This window comes from Nannospalax galili, unplaced genomic scaffold (assembly GCF_000622305.1).
Source record: "Nannospalax galili isolate Female #2095 unplaced genomic scaffold, S.galili_v1.0 scaffold278, whole genome shotgun sequence".
NCBI lineage: Eukaryota > Metazoa > Chordata > Mammalia > Rodentia > Spalacidae > Nannospalax > Nannospalax galili.
In genome coordinates, this window is record NW_008347536.1 from 1156416 (window position 1) to 1179586 (window position 23171).

The 23171-nt window shown below is 40.1% G+C and overlaps 1 pseudogene; it reads right to left on the reverse strand.

The window, feature by feature from the left end:
- The window catches only part of LOC103743042, a 24175-nt pseudogene extending 4368 nt beyond the window's left edge, over positions 1–19807 (reverse strand).
- Between the last annotated feature and the right edge of the window lie 3364 nt (positions 19808–23171).

The following is a 23171-nucleotide window of genomic DNA, read 5'->3' on the forward strand; positions in this document are numbered from 1 at the left end:
CACTTGGACTGTAGAAAGTATGAAACTTCACACACGCACACACACACACACACACACAAACACATGAATTTTCCGCATATGTTGAAAATTTTAAAAATATTGTATTTTTATTTTATGTGTATGAGTGTATTTCCTGAAAGTATGTAAGTGCACCTGTGTCATTTAATGCCCACAGAAGTCAGAAGAGGGAGTCAGATCCCCTGGAATTGGAGTTATAGATGGTTGTTAGCCAACATGTGGGTACTGGGAGCTGAACCCAGGTCCTTTGCAAGAGCAGCCAGTGCTCTTAACTGCTGAGTCATCGCTCTAGCCCCCATATGTCGAAAATTTATACTAAAAATTTTGTAAGAATCTAAACAAAAATAAGTAAATGAAACTGAATTCCTGTCTGAATAAGACCTATGGATCATAATAAGACACAGGCTGTTCCCTGAGACATAGAGAAGGGCAATCCTGATAAAAAGCTGCTTACAGAATGAGAACACAAGCGATTCTTCTGCCTTTTATTTGTGGCCATTCTGAGCTGCTTTTGTCTTTACTTTCCAAATACAGACCACTTGATGAGAAGCAGGAGCATGCCAAAGCAGAAAATTCTAATTCCACTTACTTCCTGAGCTCAGTATATATTCAGAAAATTGAATGTTTAATTGATGTAATATAATCACAAAAGCTTACCTTTATGAACATTGTTATAATGAGCTAGAGCCTCTAAAGGAAACTGCAGGTTCCAGTAAATGCGGCACAAGCATAGACAGCAAGCACATCTCAACCCACTAGTACCAACAGCCCTTACTGACATCCCTGCCCCACACTTCAGTGAGCCAGACCAGAGTTATGGGTACTACGCTATCCACATTCAGCCTTGAAGCCACAGAGCTCCAGGACAGCCTGGTCAGAAGTTATGCAAATAGGCATGCTGTCCTGTTCACAGTAACAAACTCAGCACCAAGCACAGTACCTGAAACATAATAAGAATTTAATGGATAATTAGTGAATAAACTCAGAAGCCCAATAGAATGTTCTAATAATATTTGAGTTAAATCCTGAAACGAGCACCTTTGGCAGAGGAGAAGTCATGATCCTCCAAGGGAAATGTGGTCATGTGGTCTTTGAGTTTCAGAATTCATGACCACTATAGAAATATTCTTTCTTCAAGATGTGAGACTTCAGCTCTTTCATAAAAGGAACAGTTACCTAATGGAGTGGGTCCTATTCCTTCAATTGATATAATTTAATTCATTTTTACACCTGAATAGTATTCTATTCTGCATACACACATTTTTTTAAATCCATTCATCTATTAATGACTACCTAGGCTGATTCTGTATTTTAGTTATTGTGAATCCTGCTGCAATATGTGAATGTGAGGCAGGAGATTAGGGCAGAGTAAGGTCAGAAGGCTTTATATAAAGTCTTATAAAATGAACAGATAGAAAAGTAAGTTGGCAAAAATGGAAGGTGTACCTCCCCTACTGCTCAAAGCCATCTGAAATAACTCTGACACTGCAGCAAAGGTTAGAGTACTCAAAAGTGACCCATGGCTCATTGTAAAGCCCAAACACTCCTGCCTGGAGAGTTAAGATGTCATATGAAGTTGTGTACAGAACTTCCTGTAATAGAGTATGTGCAGAAAAACCCAGGCCACACAAATGGAGCAAAAGCCAATGCTATGGAAATCAACCCAAAGCCCATAGTGAAGTAGCATAAAAACTCTAGCTCTTTGTATAGGAAGGTCCTTGAGCAGCTAAACTTCCTTCCTATACTAGCCTTCTTCCCCATCCTTGAGAGTATACTGTCTCTCTCTCTCTTTCTCTCTTTCTCTCTCTCTCTTTTTAAAAAATCTATCTGTGTGTGCATGAGTGTGTGCATACATGGTAATATATGTGATGGTGGGTGTGTGCATGCCACAGTACATATGTGAAGATCAAGGGAGAACCTTACCATCTACTAGTTTGAAGCGTTGTCTTTGTTGTTTTCTCCTGTGTATGAAGGCTAGCTGGCTTTCCAGTGATTCTCCTGTCTGCTTCACATCTTGCTATAAAAACATTGGGATTACATATGTATACTACCATGGCAGGCTTTGTGTGGATTCTCAGGATTTGAACTCAGATCCTCACACTTGCATGACAAGTACTTTACCCACTGAATGATCTCCCTAGCCCCCAAAGTATACTACCTCTTAATAAAACTGCAACTGCTCCTATTGTAACTGTCTGTCTCTGCTCAGTTCCTTACTCAGGAACAAAAGAAAATGGAACTCCTCTGGGAGGTGTCTTCTGAACCCCAATATCAACCAATATCCACACAGCAGGTACCTCTGTGGTATATTGACTTAGATTCCTTTTGGTACATTCTAGGAGTGGTAAATCTGGGTCATATGATATGCTTAGTACATGTGCATATGTGTTCATTTGTGCATGTGCATGTGGAGGCCTGAGGTCAAGCTTAGCAGACATTATTCAGGATGCCACCCTTGTTTTTAGATACACATTTCTCAATGGCCTAGAACTCACTGATTCAACTAGCCTGCTGGGCAATGAGCCCCAGGGATCTGCTGGTCTCTGTCTCACCATCACTGAGATTACAAACCTGAGCTACTGGCTTTTGTGTGTGTGTTCCAGGGATAGAATTTAGGTCTTCATGCTTGCATGGCAAGCACTTTTACTGAGTCATCTCCCTAGGCCACTGAACTATCTCCCCAGCCCAAGGTAAATTTGTTCTTAGTTTTCTTCAGAACTGCCTATTGATTTCCACAGTGGCTGCATGGATTTACAGTCTTACCATCACTTTACAAGGCCTCTTCCCCGACCCTAGCCTGTATTCTTAACAACTAAATGATATTGCTGCTCTTTTATTCAGGGGGGGAGATTATCAAAGTCATGGATGCTCTGTATGTATCAGGCTTCAAGAAAATATTTACAGAAGACCGTGAATATTGTGTTGCCCATTTGTCTCCCAGGTACTGCAAAATCTGTGTCTGGACTGCAAATGGACAGCAAGAATGGTCCCAGATTTCCTAGCTATCGCCTTTTTGTTGTTTGCTGAGTTTACAGCAAGGATGCTCTTGACTGCCTTGTTAATTAAATTAAACAGTGTCCTCTCTGTGAGACCCTAGAGAAATGCCTCTTCGGTTTTAATACCAGAGATAATTATGCTTCCCTAATGTTTCTGTTTGCTTTTTACTTTCTCACATCAAATCATGTAATATTCATATTTCTTTGTTTTTGCTGCCAAAAATGTATAACTACTCATTTGCAAATTATAGGATCTTGGTGTGCAGGAAAGTACTTCCTTCCCCTGAGGCTAAGATTTCCCAAGCAATCTGTTTCATTTGAGAGAAAGCTTAAGAAAGTCCCCAAACTCTTGTTGATTTCATGTCCTCTTAACATGGGATTCCTTCCTTAAACTCTGTATTAACTTCTTGTTTATGGGGAAAGTCAAGATAATAGTATGAATTTGAGGGTAGTTAGAGGCAAAAAGCAGCTAGAAGGTTTGGACCAATCATGTTGGAACAGGGTCACACTGTTAGAACAGCAATAAAGGCCACTCAAAACTCATGGTCAAGGAAAGAGAATCTTTGTCCTTCATGGAGACCCAATAATCCAGTGGGTCGTTGCAATCACTAGGGTAAGGTACTACCCTAGAAGTCAGGCTCACCTTAAGCCATGCACAAGAGAAAGAAATAATGAGCTCTTTAATGAGACCGTGTACGTTTTCCCTGCCAGAATTCTTACCCTTAGCGCAGTAGTTTATGGAGCCTCAGACGTGCGTCTTTGTAAATGTGACTGCTTTTCTGAAGGATTCCTCTCCTTTCTTCTTTATATCTCATTTCTGAGCATGCTTTCCCTAACCCGTTGGGTTTCCCCAATATTTGGGCCTCCTTACACGTTCTCCAAAACTCCCTGTCATGTGGCGGCCAGTCCGCCATGTGTCTGACGTCCAAGCGAGGTTAAACAGGACAAGATTTTCCCCCTTCTCTCCTTCATTTTCCTGCTCTAGGCAGCTGCTAAGGTTTACAGCTTGCCTGTCCTCGGGATTTTTCTTTTTAATTCTAATAAAATTATCTTCAAGCTTCCTTTTGAGTCCATTCAAATTTTTTTTTACTCATTCAAGAATTTCATACAATGTATTGTGATCATATTCAGATCTCCTCTCCCATCTCTACTCCCACCCTACCATCCCCTGCCTCTGACTTCGTATACACTATTATTATTTGTCTATTTTTTTAAAGCCTAGTAGGTCTAGTTTGTGTTTCCCAAATGCTCTTGGGCATGGGTCCTTTCCTTGGAGTCTGGTCAACATACAAGTCCTCATACCAGCAAAGAAAATTGGCACTCCCTCTCCCAGCAGCTATCAATGCTCAAAAAGTCCTTAATTACAGCTGAGACTTCTTGCCCACCTACTCCCTTCATGCTGGGTTTTTGTATAACTTGGGCTTGCACGGCTCTTGTGCATGCTGTCAAAAATGCTGTAGGTTCATATGTGTGACTATCCTGTGGTGTCCAGATCTACGGTTTCCTTCATCTACCACTTCTGGTTCTTAACAGTCTTCCTGCTTCCTCTTCTGCAATGATCCCTGAGCCTTGGGAAGAGATGGTTTGGTATCAGTGCCTTGTTTAGGGTTGAGCACCCCACCACCTCTTATTCTCTGCATATTGTCCAGTTGTGGGTCTCTGTGCTAATCGCCATCTACTGTAAGAATCTTCTCTAGGGAGAGTTGAACTAATCAATGATAATAGTCATTAGAGTCAGTTTAATATTCTTTCTATATAGAAGAATAATAGTTGTAGGTTCTCCCCTGTGACCTGTCTAACCACAGACCCTTGGCTCTGATAAGAGTCAGGTATGGACTCCATCTTGTAAAATGGGCCTTAAATTTAATCAGAGGGTGGTTGGTTACTCCCATAATATACATGCCACTATTGCACCAGTGAGCATATTTTTCCAAACCAGTCATTATGGTAGCTCACAGGTTCACAGCTGGGTAAGGTTGATTATTACCTTTCTCTGCCAGTAATGTGTGTTGTACCCCTGAAAGCTACCCAGCAGAGATGATGCTTTGAGGTCAGTACCAACTTGATTTCTCCTTGTATGCTCTACACTGAGACAATTCTTATTTCAGTAATGAGACTAAGAACCCCAAGAGGGGACCCTGATTTCCCCCTGTATCAACATGGACCCAGAAGACATGTAGCTTGATGGGAAGCACACAGATTAAGAAAAAAGAAAGAACTGCATTTGAGATAAAATAAGAACAGCAGAGACCATTAAGCAGTTATTGAGAGGAATTAAGGAAGTGTTAACACAAGAGCTGACAATTAGATAGGTTCTTGGAGCACAGGGTAACAATATGTATTACACCCTCACCACAGCTCTGTAAGTTAACTATGCTTTCTCTCATTTTCTTTTTTTTTGAGAAGTGATAAGAATGGGACTTGAGGAACTCAAGCAGCATTCCTGGGATGAAGTTGGGAGTCTAAGATTTCAGCCTAGGTATATTGGGGCTTCAAAGGCAAACTTTCCTCCATGCATTACAGCTCCAGACCTAATAAAGCCTTCAAAGTGGGGACTTATTTTAGATACAGTTTTAAGAAGAGGGAAACAAATTTAACCCTGAAGCTGGTATTCTTTCCCAGTGGAGAAAGAGTCTCTACTTCTAACTCTTGATGAGTGTTTCTCTTGGATTGAGTGTCTCTCCAGGGCTACAGTGAAGATTTTAGATGGTATGCATTAAATCTGGGTGGGAGAAGGAATTAGGTCAGTTTTGTTCAGTGCTCATACCTAGAGCCCAGCCCATAAAAGGCACTAATATCCTTGGAAATTCACCAAGTGAAGAAAGTGGTTATTGAATAAACTTGAAGATAAATGTTGGTCTATTAGATTTGGTGACTTCGTCACATCTATATTTCACATATACAAAAGTTCCATGTGCTTATGAAATGTTTGGAATAGGGAAAAACACATGAAGTGAAACTACGTTTACTTCAGAAAGGCTTCCTGGTAATCCTCTGACAATCCTTCTCTGACAATCCTCATTCTGACCCATGGCCACGCTAAGATCTAATACATGATTCCTACAGCACTACATGTCCTTCTTGAGGAGCTGTTAGCATTCTGGAAATGCCCTCTGGGCGTCTTTCCTCCCTGTGAGCATCCTGAAGTCTGAGGAGGTGGCACTCTTAGTCATTCTTGTATTCATAACCCGTGCAGCCGGGCATACAGGAGGGGGCTGGTTAGATCAAAGACCTAATTGATTAAATATTTTAGTCCAATCATCATATAATCTAGTGATTTACATGCGTTTGTAAGAAGTCATAGTCCAAAAGTTAACTAAAAATACACTTTTATATTTTCAGAGCAAATTATGACATAAATGTTACCTCCTGGAGAGAGAGAGAGAGAGAGAGAGAGAGAGAGAGAGAGAGAGAGAGAAACACAGAGAGAGCTATATGGCACCTAAGCAGAAGAATAGGGCTCTCCAAAAAACAAGTTTTGTTTGTCTTTTGACCATCAAAGACTTGTTCTTATTAACTCATTGCATCTATTCATTCTTACTAAATTTCTGGCACCTCCTCTGAGCAGCATGCTGCCTTCTAAAAGCCAAGTTCTCCAAGCTGACGATGTTCTTCCTTACACATCTCTCTTTATTCTTCTTGGGAGGATGCACAGCTTTTCTCTGTTCCACCTCATACTCTGGCTACTCCCTTCTTAAATATGGATTTATAATTTCACTCTGTTTTTCAAGCTTCTTTAAAAAAATAAACTAAGCATCTTCTTTTTTGTACTATATCAACTTCTGTCCCAATACCTGTTCTAATAAAGGTTTTTCTCCAAACTTTGAAGGAAGTCATTATATAACTGACAGGATTTTCTCTTCCTATTCACTAAGCAATCTGAAAGTAAGTGAAGTCTCTGAATTTTGTCACGCTCATCTCACTTCCCAGAACACTCAGAAAGACTCACATATTCTATACTAGTATTATTTAGGATGCAGTTGATCTGTTTCTTTGTGAATATCGCTATTTAAGATCAATCTAATGTTGATTTATAAATGTTCAGGTCTAAGGTAACACTAACTAAAAAATTAATATCTGTATAGATTTGTAGCTTTTACATCTGTATCACATTTATTGACTTAATATATTTATGTATTTGCATGATATGTGTATGACCGTATGTATATTCATGTGCTTGTACGGAGGTCAGAGGACAACTGGTCTGAGTCAGTTTTTTCCTTCCATCATGTGGGTCCTGGGTATCCAACTCAGACTGGCAAATTTAACAGTTAGTGCCTTGACTTGCTGAGTCATATTACCAGCCCTAAATTTGTAGTTAAAAGTATTTTCTAGCAGTAAGTCCTTAAACAGCTACATAAAGTAGTGATGACCTTTAGCCCATCCTACAAATGAAGAAACTAATGCTCCACACTCTTTGCCCATGATCACATGACTATCCTTGGTCTTCTGTCTACATATTTCTCAACTTATAGCATGGTAGTGTAAGGCCCAATGATCTGGATCTTGTGAAAAAGGGATTCTCATCCCCAAGTTTTTGTTTTGAGATCATAGTCAACTTAAAGAAGACTGCAGATAACTCTTAGTAATCACTTGCTTCTGTGCTTTTGTATGAGCTGTTCCTCTTTCCTAGGAAACCTAGTCTTACCCCAGACCTGAAGACCATCATATATCCTGTGTTTACTTCCCTGTATATTTTTCTATTACTAAGTGTTTCATAGTGGAATGACTAGAAAAAATTTTGCCTCCTCTGGCATGTCATTGACATTCAGATAGTAGAGACCATGTCATGCCCAATGGCTGCTCTGTAAACCCAAATGAGGAGAAATAGCTAGGACTCTGAGCATTAAAAACATATTTGGCACACCCGTAGGTAATACTTATAATCATTTTCCTTTTCCAAGCTCCATCCTGGTACTACAGGTGGCCTAACTGCTTCACTGAGGTATTTCAAAGACAGGAGTTGAAGTATTACACATCTGTTAAACATTTCCATCTTGCTCATACAGCTTGAGGTTGTTGAAGGCAGAAAACTGTATAGAAACATGTTCAACTCCAAGAGCTGGGTTCACCCTAGCCTGGTTCTTTGAGTCTACAAAATCAAGACGAAGATGGAAAACTTTCCAAGGTAGGTGGCATTTACAACTCATATTAACCTCTATTCACTCTGCTTTTGGGAGGAAGAAGAACTATTGTTCTACAGACAAAATTGCTGCCTTCATAATATGCAAGTCCTTAGAGGTGTCCCTGGATGTACTGGTCTGCATTAATCCTCATGACAATCATGTGATTTGGGCATGATATCTCATTAATTGCAGTTATTAAAAGTGGGATCAAGACAGGTTCAATGGCTTGCTGAGTTCACATGCACAGTAAGATAGACAACATAAAATCTGCAAAGAAGTTACATACTTTAAGATGAGTTTTTATTCTATGTCATGAGACCTTTCTTTGTGCTATGAGTGGCAGGAATGACATAAATTAGAATGCCTTTCTGTGCTTTTTCATTGGTCCAGTCTTTTTTTTTTTTTTCTCTTGTCAGTAGTCTTGCTATGGAAAGAAGTTTCTTGAATCCTTTCCTCCAACAGTGTAGTTGGTTGAGAACTAAAGGCTATTCATCTTGGAAAACCTCTATGTGGTTTATGCTTTTTGAGTAACTCATTTAAATTCTTTGCCTTGGTCATAAGGCCCCCAGCCTCTTGTTATCACTTGGTTTCACCTTGACTTTTCTTTCCTAGTATTAGAGACTCCCCTGATGGTTTTCATAAATGCACTTTTCTCACTGGGAAAACAGCTTCTGATGGCTTTCATGTTTGTGTGATATTTTTGAAATCATGAGCAAAAGGTTCATATAATAGATGTATATGAAATGGATATATATAGCACAATTTATATACATAGATGGAAACTTTTTTCCTTCTACCTCTTGAAGACAGTGGTAGGTGGCATATACAGCTCATATTAACCTCTATTGACTCTGTTTTTGGGAGGCAGCCAAAGGTCCAGCAAGTAGACAGATCCCACAAACTGAAAGATTTCATGCTGAATTTCAAAGGTGGCCTCAATTTCTTCTAGGTCATTGGAGATTTTAAAACATTAAAAACAGCTTTGAGGGAAACTGATGCCAAAAGTGTAGTCATTAATATAATGTCAATAGTTCAGTGTTAAGAGGTGTCGAAAATAGAGGAAACTATCAGAACCAAAAAGCATTCTTCATTATTTTAAGAAAGAGAATATGTGTTTGGCAAAATTAAAACACAATAGAAGGAAAACAATGAATGAGTCCTAAAAAATGGAAACACATGAGTAAATACCTTATATATAATCATTGGAGCAAAAAAGTTCAGGGTTGGATTTGAGTTGTATTAGGTCATCTGTGTGTAGTGGTGGGTCTTTGACACACACATGCATTGAAATATATGGAACTGCACGCAGAAAATCTGGAAAGATATTAAGTCATTATTTAAAACTTTCCGTTCACTTTCTGGGAATTAATGATGACATTAATAGTGGATCTCTAAGATGGTCCTCTTGAGTCTCTGTTTTCCATTTCCTTCTCTGTTACTCAGACTGGTAGATCTATTGATCTGTCTTCGTGTTCTCTGATGCTCTACTTTCCTCTGCCATCTGCATTCTGTTGTTAAGTATAATCATCATATTCTTTATTTCAGTTACTAAGATTTTAGGGTTTAAGTTGTCTGTGGGAGCTGGGCCTGATGGTGTAGGCCTATAATTCCAGTTAGTACAGGAGCTAAGGCAGGAAGACTACAAACTCAAGACAAGCTTGAACATCAGAGTGAGTTCAAGACTATCTTGCACAGCTTATTGAGACCTGGTATGAAAATAAATGAATAAAAATAAGATTAGAGATGTAGGCCAGTGGAGTTATATTTTCCCAATGTGTACAAGTACTGCAGAGGAAAGAGTATAAGAAGAAAGATGTTTGTGGGTTCTATCTTAAGTCTTCAAAACCTTTGCTTAAACTATGTTTCCATTTGTTTCTAAGAATGTTCACAATTGTATGCTTGGACACTTTTTCTAATAGCTGCTCTAAAATCATTGTCATATAATTTCTACATCTGTATCTTGGTATCTATTGATCATCATTTTCCATGTCAATTGAGACTTCATTTGTTCTTCACATGTCACTACTTTTGGATTATAACCTGTTTTGGATTGTAACCTACGGAAATTTTGTGTGTGTGTGTGTGTGTGTGTGTGTGTGTGTGTGTGTGTGTGTGTGTGTAAGTGGTTCTGATTGCGAGTGTAATGGCATCTTCTATGGGACTGGTTACAGTACCAATATTAATTCCAATTTCAAAACCTTTGCGTTTTTTGCTTGTGGTCTGCTGGTGTGCTGGAAGCCAGTCTAGGATATGAGTGGTGATGTATCTGTTCGTTCAGTTGTCAAAGATGTTAGGTTGCTGATTACTGCCAGGTTCATGCCCGTACAGCCAAATAGCTCACAGTTTTCATGTGGCCGCTTTTCTGAGCTGCTCTCATTAATCTTTTGGTAGTTTCCATTTCATTTCCCTGTCCTTTGCTTTTTTTTTTGGAAACTCCAACCAGAAAGCTGAGATTTTAGTTTTCTTATTCTGCTAAAGACTGGGACCAGTGTGAAAGCAAGACACACTGCTCAGGAATGAAATTTAAGAAGATGACAGAAATTTCAATAATCAAGATGAATAACATTTTAATGAGGTATGTGAAAATAAAGTAAAAAATATATAAAGAATAATAATTTATTACAACTTTAAAGAAAAGATCTAGCTCTTCAGTTCACAACCCAGATTCACTTACCTCACCTTAAATCAACTATTGCTCTCTAGAATATTCTCTATGACTTTGGTCCCAAGTAAGGCCAAGCAAGAAGAGGCAGGTGAGGGAAAAATTATAAATACTCATTTGGTGGTAATTTGAATTCTGTATATTATTGTAAAATTTTCAAAGTGCTGAACACCTCGTCTATGCATCCTGTGAGGATTTGGTAGCTATTCCCAGTGGAAGAAACTGGGTGGGGGCACACACTTCATCTTAACTGTGAAAATTGAGAAAACAGAGGTCCTTGAGTATGACAAAGGCTTCCTAGTCTTTGACAGACTTTGACTCAAGAGTTATGCCTGAAGCTCACAAAACTCCCAGAGTCAGTGGTTCTGTGTTCTTGTCTTGCAAATTCAAAGAATGGAATTCATGAATGACTGAAACACAAGTTTTAGAAATAAATCTTGGGATAGAGAGATGGCTCAGTGGTTAAGAGCACTGACTGCTCTTGCAAAGGACCTGGGTTCGATTCCCAGCACCCACATGGCGGTTATGAATGAGCCTTAACTTCAGTTCCAGGGGAATCGGAATCCCTCTATTGACCTCTGCAGCGATGCATGACAAGGGTGCACTCACATACACGCAGGTAAAACACTCACACACATAAAATAAAAATAACAATAAATATATTTAGAAATAAATCTTATTAAAAGATTATAGATAAGAACTTAAGGGAAAGAGAGGAGAGAGAGAGAGAAGAGGGGGAAGGAAGGAAGGAAGGAAGGGCTCTTACATAGCAAAAACTCCAGGAAATGAGTTGCCATCAAACTCTAGGGCTTTTTTGTAGGGCTTGTGGCAGAAACTGGGGTCAGACACTGTGAGGTCTAGTCATCTCAGGTCCTTCTCAGCTTTGGTCATGTCTTTAGGTACAGATTTCAGGCAGTGATGCTCATCTATAGCCAGTATAAAATGAAGATAACAAGAAGCCAGAGCAGGAGCCATAGATGCTTCTTGTGTTCCTGGCCTCTGGCCAGGACAGACCTAAAGATGTTTCCTGCTTCTGGCTAAGGACAAGACTCAAAAATGCTTCTTTAAAGGTCCCTTCCCTAAACTCCCTGACCAGTTTTTAGCTCCAGCAAAGAACATTTTATATATATGCTGTTTATTCAACACATTTATTCTTTGATGAGAATAGATACTCTGACAAAAATAAGTTTAGCTCTCAGTAGCCCATTCTTGAGTTATGAAAAAACTTATCTTTTTTGAGTTACCTGATTGTTCTTGGCAGGGAACATTTGAGACAATTTTTTTCTATTTTTCTTTTTTTTTTCAGACAGGGTCTCATGTATCCCAGTCTTTACTGAATTTGCTGTGTAGCCAAGAGTGACTGATCCTAATGATCCTGCTTTGACCTTCCTGGTGCTGGGATTACAGATGTGTACCACCACTCCTAGGTTGTTTTTTTTTTTTTTTTTTTTAATAGAAGGAAGAGTTTATTTGAGCTTATGGTTCCAAGGGAATTACAGTCCCTCACAGAAGGGAGGCGTGGCCACAGAGGTGGCTGGAGGAGTAGCATAAGCTAGGCTCTACATCTTCCAGCAGGCACAGGAAACGAGAGAGCAATTAGAGATCCAGCAAGGCTTAAGAACTCTCTAAGCCCACTCCCAGTGAGGTGCTTCCTCAAAGATAGCTACAGCTTCTGAAACCTCCCAAAACAGCACCACCATCTGGGGACAAAATGTCCAAATACTTGGAGCCTATGGGGGACATCTTCATTCAAACCATCACATTCCACCCCCTTGCCCCCATAGGCTCATGACTATATAAAATGCAAAGTGCATTTAGTCCAACTTTAACAGTCCCCATAGTCATTATCAGTCTCAACACTATTCAAAAGTCCACCGTCCAAAGTCTCTTCTGAAACTCAGTGAAATACCTTAACTGTAATCCCCACGTAAAATCAAAAGACAAATTACATACTCCCAACATACAGTAGAACTGAATACACATTACCATTCCAAAAAGGAGGAATAGAAACATAGAAAGGAAATACTGGACCAAAAAAAGACCAGAAACCAGCAAGACAAACACCAAGCCCAGTAGCTCCATGTCTGACTTCTAGAACTTTACTTCCAAAGGGCTTAGATGGCTCAGCCTTTCCAGCTTTGCTGCATGCAACACACATTTCTCTCCTGGGCTGGTACCACTCCCTGTATGCAACTCTTCTTGGCAGATCCCTCACAGCTCTGGCATCATGGATGTCTTCTTGAGGTCTCCATTGCCAACCAGGCTTCACCTTCACAGCTTCATGCAATGGCCTATCAGGGCCTTCTGAATGCAGGGAAACCCCTGCTGCATGCTCCCTAGCCTTAGTGGCTCTCTGAAACTGCAGAGGAAGAACTGATGACCTCTTCACTCTTGCATCTTTCATTACTCTAAATCCAGCACCAGGTGAAGGACAATGCCAAGTTTGGCTACAAGTTTGGGATGGACTCCACCCTACTTTATCCATTTTAGAAGCTTTTCTCTTCAGAGATCCCTAGAGCAATTTGTTTTCACAAGTTGGAGGCTTAACTGGGTGTGGTCTTGCCCTGAAGGTGCTCTCTCCATTGATCAAGTTTGAATCTCTAGGCCCCTCCTTAATCACTTTAATCTCCTTATCAAAGGGATCCTCTCCAGCACATGCCAGGGGTCCAACATTAATCCTCCTGTGCTCTTTTTCAATCCATCCTGTACATTCTGTATTTCCTTCTGCCCCATATGCTCTATTTCACTGTAAATCTGCATAATATTCACCATTAATAGCCATGCCACCATTTCTACATTAGGCTATCTTGAAATTTCTTCCACCAGAGAAATTAGTCCATTGCTTTTCAACTTAGCCTCAGGAAAGCTTTTAGGTTGAGGGCTGACTCCAGCCAGACTCTTTGTCAAAATATGCCAAGTGCTGCTTAAGTCCTTATTTCCCTCTGGAACTACATTGTTTTCAGCCCTAGTTTCTTCCAGGCCCCTACTAGAATGGCCTGTTAAGCAATCAACTGCTTTTCTAGTTGAAGCTTCCAAAGTCTTCCACATTCCTCCAAAACCCCACATGGTCAGCTTCTTCACAGCCAACAGCCCACTCCTGGTACCAAGTATTGTATTAGTCACTTTGCTGCTGTGATAGAAAGAAACACTGATGAAAGCAATTTATAGAAGGAAGAGTTTATTTGAGCTTACAGTTCCAGGGGAATTACAGTCCATCATGGCAGGGAGGCATGGTGGTAGAGGTGACTGAAGGAGGAGTGGAAGCTAAGTGTTACATCTTCCAGCAGGCACAGGAAACAAGAGAGCAGCTGGAGATCTGGCAAGGCTTAAGAACTCTCTAAGCCCGCCCCCAGTGATGTGCTTCCTCCAGGATAGCCACACCTTCTAAAACCTCCTAATACAGCACCACCATCTGGGGAAAAATGTCCAAATACTTGGAGCCTATGGGGGACATTTTCATTCAAACCATCACAGAAGGCTTGATCTATGCTGGAAAAAGGCTTTTCAGTGTGCATACTCCCATTTCACTCATACCCCTCATCAACCCCTCAGTCATCTCTGTAAGTAAGCTCAGTAAATTATTGATGCCCCAGTAAAACAAATATTGGTTTGACACGAGAACCTCAGAAGGGGATAAATATTGCTTAGTATCCCCATGAAAAGATTTCTCACAAAGATGGAAAATTTATTTGTTAATGTTATGTCTCATAATCATTAAAAAAGAAAATGAGACTGTAAAAGATGTTAAAAGGATATTAGAATGGAGATATTTTCCAAAATAGAAAAAGTAAGAAAGTCTAAACAAGTGATGAAGGTCTGTGTAGGTTTGTTATGATAAATAAAGGATGAGACACAAATAATATACACACAACCTTAAAATTTTTAAGGTCATAGTTTAGTCAACTACTTCAAGGAATTAAACATATGCCTAGTCAAGGTTTATCAGAAAATGTTTGGTTTTGCCCAAGCTTTAGCTACATAGCACATGGTAATTAAAAGTACCAGACTGGTAGAACTAACCTTCTTGGATGTTTAACAGCCATACTTTGAGGCCTATACTAATCTGGTCAGAGGGACTTAAAGGGTAGTTTTTACCCCTTGCCCTCCAAGGTTGACTACGTTCCAGGGGACTATGGAGCATCTCTCAAAATGTCCTGTAACTGTGGTGAGTCATCTGTCCTCTTGTTCAGGGAGGCCATGGAGACCCCATGAGATGGACTTGAACCAGTGTCCAGTCTACAAAGAGGAGGGTCAATACAGAGATAACATTTCCTCCATGCTTCCAAGTGAAGCCAGCCATGGTTGAGTAGGACCATTGACTTATCATCACATACATGGAACTGGTAAAAGAAAGGAGCCAGGGGCTCTCCCAAGTCCATATAAGCCCTGAGGAACAGATCCTCAAATAACCTTAAGAGTAACAATAAATTGGTTTATTTGGGCCAACTATATGGTCTTAAACACCCAAAAGGAAAATATAACCAAAGATTAAAGTGATCAGTATATTTCCTTAAGATTTCAAGGGATTACACTTCCCAGACATTAGGCTTAAGCCCATATAAAATGTTATTTAGAGAATTATTTCTCATTGATGATTTTATTTCTTATCAGAAAGTGTTGCTCAGATGTAAGACTTAAATCTTGGTCTGCAATACTGTAGTTCCCACCTGTAGCTAAGGGAGACAACCCACTATTCTAAAATGATGGATAAATTTAATGATGACTAAATTTGTTTTCTTTATCTAGAAGCCTTTGTGAGGGAATTGACACTGATTCTAGCCTCTCCAACAGCTATCAAAGTGCCTGAAAACAAATCCTGAGTCCATCACTCTCAAGTCCCTTCTTGGCAGACAAAAGAAAAATGAGGAGGAACCTAATAGGGGATGCTTTTGGAAGCTCATGTGAAGAAATTCCAATGGACTCTGAAATGAACATTTGAAATTTGCCCTGTTCTGACCTTTTTCTGGTGCCCTGTCTAGAACTTGCAATGCTAACTACTCTTGCCTTTACTTCTCCTTCACATCTCCTAGGCACCAGTCAAGGATTTTCTTTTCTCCCTACAGTTAAGAGTTATGCAATTTGGGAGTCTTTTAGATAGGCCGATTGAAGGGATACCCCAAATGCCTCATCCTACATCCCTGTTAAGCATGGAAGAAGCCAGAGTGGTCTGTACCCTGATTCCCCTTCGGCAACTTGGGTAACCTCTTCACAGGATGGTGTGATAAGAATAGGAGGTAGGAATTAGCTAGGCAGTTAGGGTAAAAAGACCCCAAAGAAAAGTAGCCAATTTCTTGGCTAAAACTCATAATGTCCTTGGGCCTCTTAGCAACATACTCTATTCCAAAGGCCAAAAATGTCAAAAGTATTTGGGAGCTCTTACCTAATCCCTAAAAGATTTTAGGGTTACCTCTTCAGAGGGTGGAATGTTAGGACAGCAAAAAACCCCATTAAAAAAAAAAAAAAAGAGAGAGAGAAAGAGTACACAAAGTTGTCAGGAAAAGTGATATGGAGATATGTGAGGAGGTGGAGGAGAGGGAGTGGGCATGGATTTGATCAAAACACTTATATGCATGTATGAAATTCTCAATAAAAATTTTAAAAGTTAATACAAAAAAGGAAAAAATTCCATGCTGTTATATGAGCGAATGCAATCTGAATCTATTAAAAGATGCCCAAGAAAAAAGTTAAAAAGAAGAGGTGGAAGGCTAAGGATCTTGAAAGAGTGCTCCCTTAGCTTGCCTAAAGTTCTGGGTTTAATTCTCAGGACCACATAAAACTGGGAGTGGCTCTTCTTTCCTGTGCCTGATGAAAGATGTAGAGCTTAGCTTCCACTCCTCCTCTAGCTACCTCTGTGGCCATGCCTCCCTGCCATGATGGACTGTAATTCTGGAACCATAAGCTCAGATAAACTCTTCTTTCTATAAACTGATCAGGTCAATGTTTCTATCATAGCAACAGAAAAGTGACTAATACAGTAATTGGTACCAGAGAGTGGGCTGTTGACTGTGAAGAACCTGACCACGTGGGGTTTTGGAGGAATGTGGAAGACTTTGGAAGTTTGGGCTAGAAAAGTGGTTGATTGCTGTAAGCAGAGCTTAATAGGTCATTCTAGTAGGGGCCTGGAAGAAAGCAGTGCTGAGAACAATGTAGTTCCAGAGGGAAATAAGGACGTAAGCAGCATTTGGGATATTTTAGCAAAGAGTCTGCCTGCAGTCTGCTCACAGCCAAAAAGCTTGCCTGGGGCTAAGTTGAAAAGCAATGGACTAATTTCTCTGGTGGAAGAAATTTCAAGACAGCATAATGTAGAAATGGTGGCATGCCTATTAATGGCAAATGTTATACAGATTTACAGTGAAAAAGAGCAAATGAGGCAGAAAGAAATACAGAATGTAGGTGACACATTGAGAAAGAGTACTAGGAAGATTAATGTTGGAGCCCTGGTATGTGCTGAAGAGGATCCCTTTGATAAGGAGATTGAAGTGATTAAGGATGGGCCTAGGGATTCTCACTTAAACAATGGAGAGAGTGCCTTGAGGGCGAGACCACACCCAGTTAAGCCTCCAATTTGTGAAAGCAAAATATTGCAGGGATCATTGAAGAGAAAACTTCTAAAATGGATAAAGCAGGCTGGAGTCTATCAAAAATGCAGTCAATCTTGGCATTGTCCTTCACCTGGTGCTGGCTTTAGAGGCATGAAAGATGCAAGAGTGAGTGGGGTCATCCGTTCTTCCTCTTTGGTTTCAAAGAGCAGCCAAGGCTAGGCAGTGTGAAGCTGTGAAAGTGAAGCGTGGTTGGCAATGGAAACCCCAAGAAGATGTTCATGATGCCAGACCTGTGAGACATCTGCCAAGAAGTGCTGCATACAGGGAGTGGTACCAGGCCGAGAGAGATGTATGTTGCACACAGCCAAGCTGGGGAGGCTGAGCCATCTAAGCCCTTTGGAAGTAAAGACCCTGAAGTCAGACATAGAGCTACTAGATTTGGTGTTTGTCCTGTTGGTTTTCGGTCTTGTTTTGGCCCAATATTTTCTATTCCTCCCTTTTGGAATGGTAGTGTTTATTCAGTTCCACTGTATATTGGGAGTATATAATTTGTCTTTTGATTTTACATCAGTCTTACAGTTAAGGTATTTCCCTGAGTCTCAGAAGAAACTTTGGGTGGTAGACTTGAATAGTGTTGAGACTGATAATGACTATGGAGACTGTTAAAGTTGGACTAAATGCACGTTGCATTTATATGGTCATGAGCCTATGGGGGTGTGGAATGTGATGATTTGAATGAAGATGTCCCCCATAGGCTCCAAGTATTTGGACATTTTGTCCCCAGATGGTGGCACTGTTTTGGGAGGTTTCAGAAGGTGTGGCTATCCTTGAGGAAGCACCTCATTGGGAGTGGGCTTAGAGAGTTCATAAGCCTTGCTGGATCTCCAATTGCTCTCTCGTTTCCTGTGCCTGCTGGAAGATGTAGAACCTATCTTGTGCTCCTCCTCCAACCACCCCTGCACCATGCCTCCCTTTTGTGAGGGACTATAATTCCCCTGGAACAATAAGCTCAAATAAACTCTTCCTTCTATAAATTGCTTTGGTCAGTGTTTCTATCACAGCAACAGAAAAGCGACTAACGCACCTTCTCTTCCTCAGCTGCCCCTGATTGCATACTTTAGCCCTTTCCAAATCCAGGAGACCATGTGTGATTAGGGCCAAATTACATACAGTTGGCTGGCATGAGTGGCTGGATACTCCAGTGAGGGTCCAATGACCCTGCTTGACCCTCCTTTAATGAAGGAGCACAATCGTCAACAAGATGAATTGTGACAATGTTTAACAAGCAGGCACTGCTGAAGTTGGGATGATAGTAGTTATTTTATACAGAAGAGACTGCTCTACAGCATCATCTTATTAAAAGAAAATGGAAATTAAAAGGATTTGGTGCTATGATCCACAAATGAGGGAGAACATACGTCTTTTGTTTTTCTGAGTCTGTGTTACTTCACTTATATAACAGTTTCTAGATCCATCCATTTACCTGCAAATTTCATTATTTCATCTTTCTTTACTGCTGAATAGAACGCCATTGTGTAAATGCACCACAATTTTTGTCAGCCACTCATCAGTTGAGGGGCACTTAGGTTGCTTCCATCACTTAGTTACCCAAAAGACTCATCTTATTGTAGAGACACTTGCACAACCATGTTTGTTGCTGCTCTTTTCACAGCATGGGATTTTAAAAATATGTCTCCATCATGTCCACATCACTATTATTTATTTATTTATTATTTATTTTTTATTTTATTTTTTTTTAATTTTTATTTTTTGTGTATGACTGTCTTGCCCACATGCATGTAAGTGTACCCATGTTGTGTAATGCCTGCAGAGGCCAGAAGAGGATGTCAAATGCCCAACCAAACCTCCATCCTCTGCGAGAGCAGTCAATGCTCTTAACTACTGAGCCATCTCTCCAGTCCTGGCACATTAGTCTTTAAGTACTGAGATACCTGTTCATTATAAGCATCTTTGATTAAGTAACATATACAATCTACAACATTCTGGCCCATCATGTGCTTCAGATGTACTTCTGCAGTGAACTCCCTGCTTTCAGAATCCTACCCAGGAAGCCATTTGGCACAGTGACAGAGAGACAAGCCTCCACCCACATCCCCCTTCATGTTGCTCAAAGCTTCATTCCCAGTTGTAGTTCTGGCAAGGCCTGCATTCAGGCAACAGATAAAGACACCAGGTTGACCACCAGAGATTTCCACATTATATTCTTTCCTAGTCACCTCCACTTGGCCTTCATAGATCTCCTCCATGCCAAACCTATTGAGAAGACTGTGGGCCAGAAGTCAGCCAGTAAAATTGGTTGCAACATAACCAGTGAGGCCAGTTTTCACATTGTATGTTGGTAGTTCTTATGCATATGGTGTATACTATTATATGTCTTTCTAAACAGGCATAAACATTCTGACAAATGACATCTCTTTCAATTACAAAAATTGTCTTCCCCATTTGTGTGTTTGTACTAATTTCATCTTGGATCATCAAGTGTTTCTGAGTTTTACTGTCATTGTCTTTTAAATTTTACTTGGATCTCTTAAAACTGGTCTTATTTTTGACAGTGTTAAAAAACCATAGAGACCTTCTACAGCTTGGCATAGACCTGCAAGCCCAGCAATAGTACAGAATGAAGAAAGCTTTTGGTTTCTTTGACACAAGGTATTGTTATATAGCCCAGATTGACCTCTATCTCTTGAGCCTACTGTTTTCACTTTCTGAGTAATAGTTCACAACTGTGTGCCACCATGCCTGGCAAGAATATTCTTAACTTGCTTTAACAATATACTCCTTTCTTTACTTTCATGGGAAAGTGCATGGATGTGTGTGGGGGGGCACATTTGAGGAAGAGAAACAGAGACAGAGAGAGACAGAAAGAGAGAACAAGCAGAGGCAGATGAAGTGTTGGCAATTGGGTGACAATGCTATAGTTTTAGCTTTCTTTCTTGTTCCCCTCTAAATTAATGAAAGAAAAAATTATGATAATTGTGAACTGATTTCCCTGACTCCCTTCTTGGGTGAAAACATGAGAGTGAAAACCTCTTTCATGGGTTCTATATTGCTCACACTACCATGTCTCCCACCCCCAGCCCTACACTTTACTTATAGGAAAGAAAGCACACATAAAGGCTAGATCATCTTTTTTAAGTAAAGTACCTCAAACTCAGTGCTGTTACAACTCTAGCTATCTTCATACCTACTCAGAAGAAGACAGAACTACATACTAGAATGCCCCATCTGAAGCCCTTTGTGCAGAACACCCGCTTGTTTGCTGCTAGGTCCCGAAAGATTTTCTTTTGGAATAGCCAGCTCTATGTAGATTATACAACAGTGAAGAATATCTATGAATATTGCTTAACCATTGATTGCTATTGGAGACTAGGAGTTGTGTATAAAAACTATTGAATACTTTTAATTCATGAGTATTTTAATTGTGATAAAAATTCTACCCATCTTGTCTCAGCAAATGATTTTCTGTGTAATTCTGGAGAACTCTAAAGCATTCTTATCTTCTTTTTCTTTCTGTCCCCTTCTCTGCTTCCATCTTGCCATTGTTCATTCTTTGCCTTATTTCTTTCCTTTGTAGAAACAGTAATTTAACACCTTCTTTTGCCTGTTACTTCTAGACACCATAGACTTATGAAAAGTAGATGAGACAAAAAATGATGTAGCTGACAGCATCGTCATGCACTTGAGGAAATGGGTTTGATCAAATGAAAACTAAAACGATTCCAGAAAAATATTTAGTCAGAAACAGAAATGTAGAAATGTCTGAAAGGCATGTATGTGCCTTTTAAATTATACTGATCCCTTTGTAATCAGTCAACATGTGTCAGAATGCTTACTTTTGCACAGGATTTTTCTTTTCCAGTAAGAGAAATTATTTTATAGCTCAGCATGTGTGTATGTATATGTATGTGTGTGTGTTTGTGTGTATGTTAGAGGTCTTTTATTTAAACACATATGCCATGTGTGTTCCAAATACTTGCTGCTACTCCAAACTAAGTTATTGCTTTAGCATATTGTGTTTTCTTACATTATCTTCTATAGAATCATTTCCATTAGAAATCTCTGGTCCGTGCCAGATGATAATTACTGATGGATAAGTTGTGAGACCTGGGTCAAGCATTTGGAAGACCTGAGGAGAAGACCAAGTAAATACCATATTTTATAGAGCACTTTGCAAAGCTTCCCCACGAGGCCTCTGTACAGCCCTCTGGCTTCATCTCTAGTGACAATCCTGCAGCTACATTGCCTCAGGTGAACAAACCTAGACGGCTTCTGTCTACTTCCAGTAATTAGGGTGAGAGAGCTGACATATATCTACCTGGGAATTTCCCATCTCCTTTGTACAGTCCCTGGCTTCCCCAGGTACAGTGCTTGGGAATCATCCCCCTGTTATATCATTCAGGAAGGAGGGAAGGGGACCAAGACGCTGTCCTATGTCATAATTGACTTGAGGTACTCTGGGGAAAAGTGGAGGTTGCTGTGCACAAAAAGGGATAAGGAGCAGAAGATAGCCCTAGGGAATTAGCTCAGGCTGCCTTGGTGTCTCCTGTCCCAGCTTCTAGCACTTCCCAGGGAAGCAATTAACATGCACTATCGGTGGTAGAGCAGGGCTCTGCACAGGAACTGGCTGCCCAAGTTATTAAGTGAGAGGATCAAGGGCAATCTCCCATGCACATTAGATGCATTCAGGAAGACTTATTGCCTGCATCTCCCTCTTCTCAGGAAGTCTATGGCCTGGGATTTGTTAGAAATATTTATTTTATTTCTTTAAAAAGAATTTAGTTTGTCATATTTTAAGCATAGTTATGATGAAATGATCTTTAAAATGTCAGAATCTGGATTGGCCTTTCCATGTTCATGAAGTGGTCTATTATTTCCACCCCTCAACCTTCACTCCCTTCCCTCAGCCATAGTATGGAGGACTTAGTTTCCCAAGTCCAGGTATCCATTTTAATAAAACAAGAATAAAAGTCCCTGATGCATGGTGGCTTATCACAGTTCTCAACAGGATCCTGGAGTCTTAACCCTCAAGTGTCAAGGGAAGGCTGTGGGGCAGGCATGTGGAGCCTGTCAGACCCATGTACCCTGGTCTCAGAACAAAGGCAGGGGCATCATGAAAGTCTCAGTATGAGAAACAATTTTCACAAAATACATCTCTTTTCCTTATCTAGATGCACCTTTTACTGTTCTTGCAAGGGAACCCAGAAACACATCATTTTCACATTTATCCAATAGCTAAATGTTTCCTCAACTAGTACGTGCTGCTAAGAAGTATTCTCACCAGCACCATCAGCAACCAATACATTAGTCATTAATTTAATAAATCTCAAGTTAATAGCATTTTATGTGTCATACACTAGACATTAAATTATTAAATGTTCTTTACACTCAAAGCATTCTGAATCCTTTCAAGGAAACATGTAAGAATGCCTACAGTTTTAGTCTGATAAGCTGCACATTGTGACAGAAGCATCATTCAACAACCACGAGTATAAATGAGTCATGCAGGCAGAGAAGAACATGTGCAAGGAATGGAAATTGATGAGTGTAAATGACATACTAACATCAGCCATTGGTGCTGGAGGGAGCAGGGCTCTGCACAGGAACTGATTGGCCAAGTTAACAAGCGAAAAGATCAGCTCCAGCAATTGCAAAGAGGCAAGGCAGTAAGCACGACTGGAAAGTCAGGTCAGGACAGGTAATTCAGTCATATGCCATGCTAAAGAGTATGAATTTGGTCATAAGTTATATAAGACTATTAAGCAGAGGCAACTGGTATGATGTACAGCAACAGCTTAAAGTTACAATA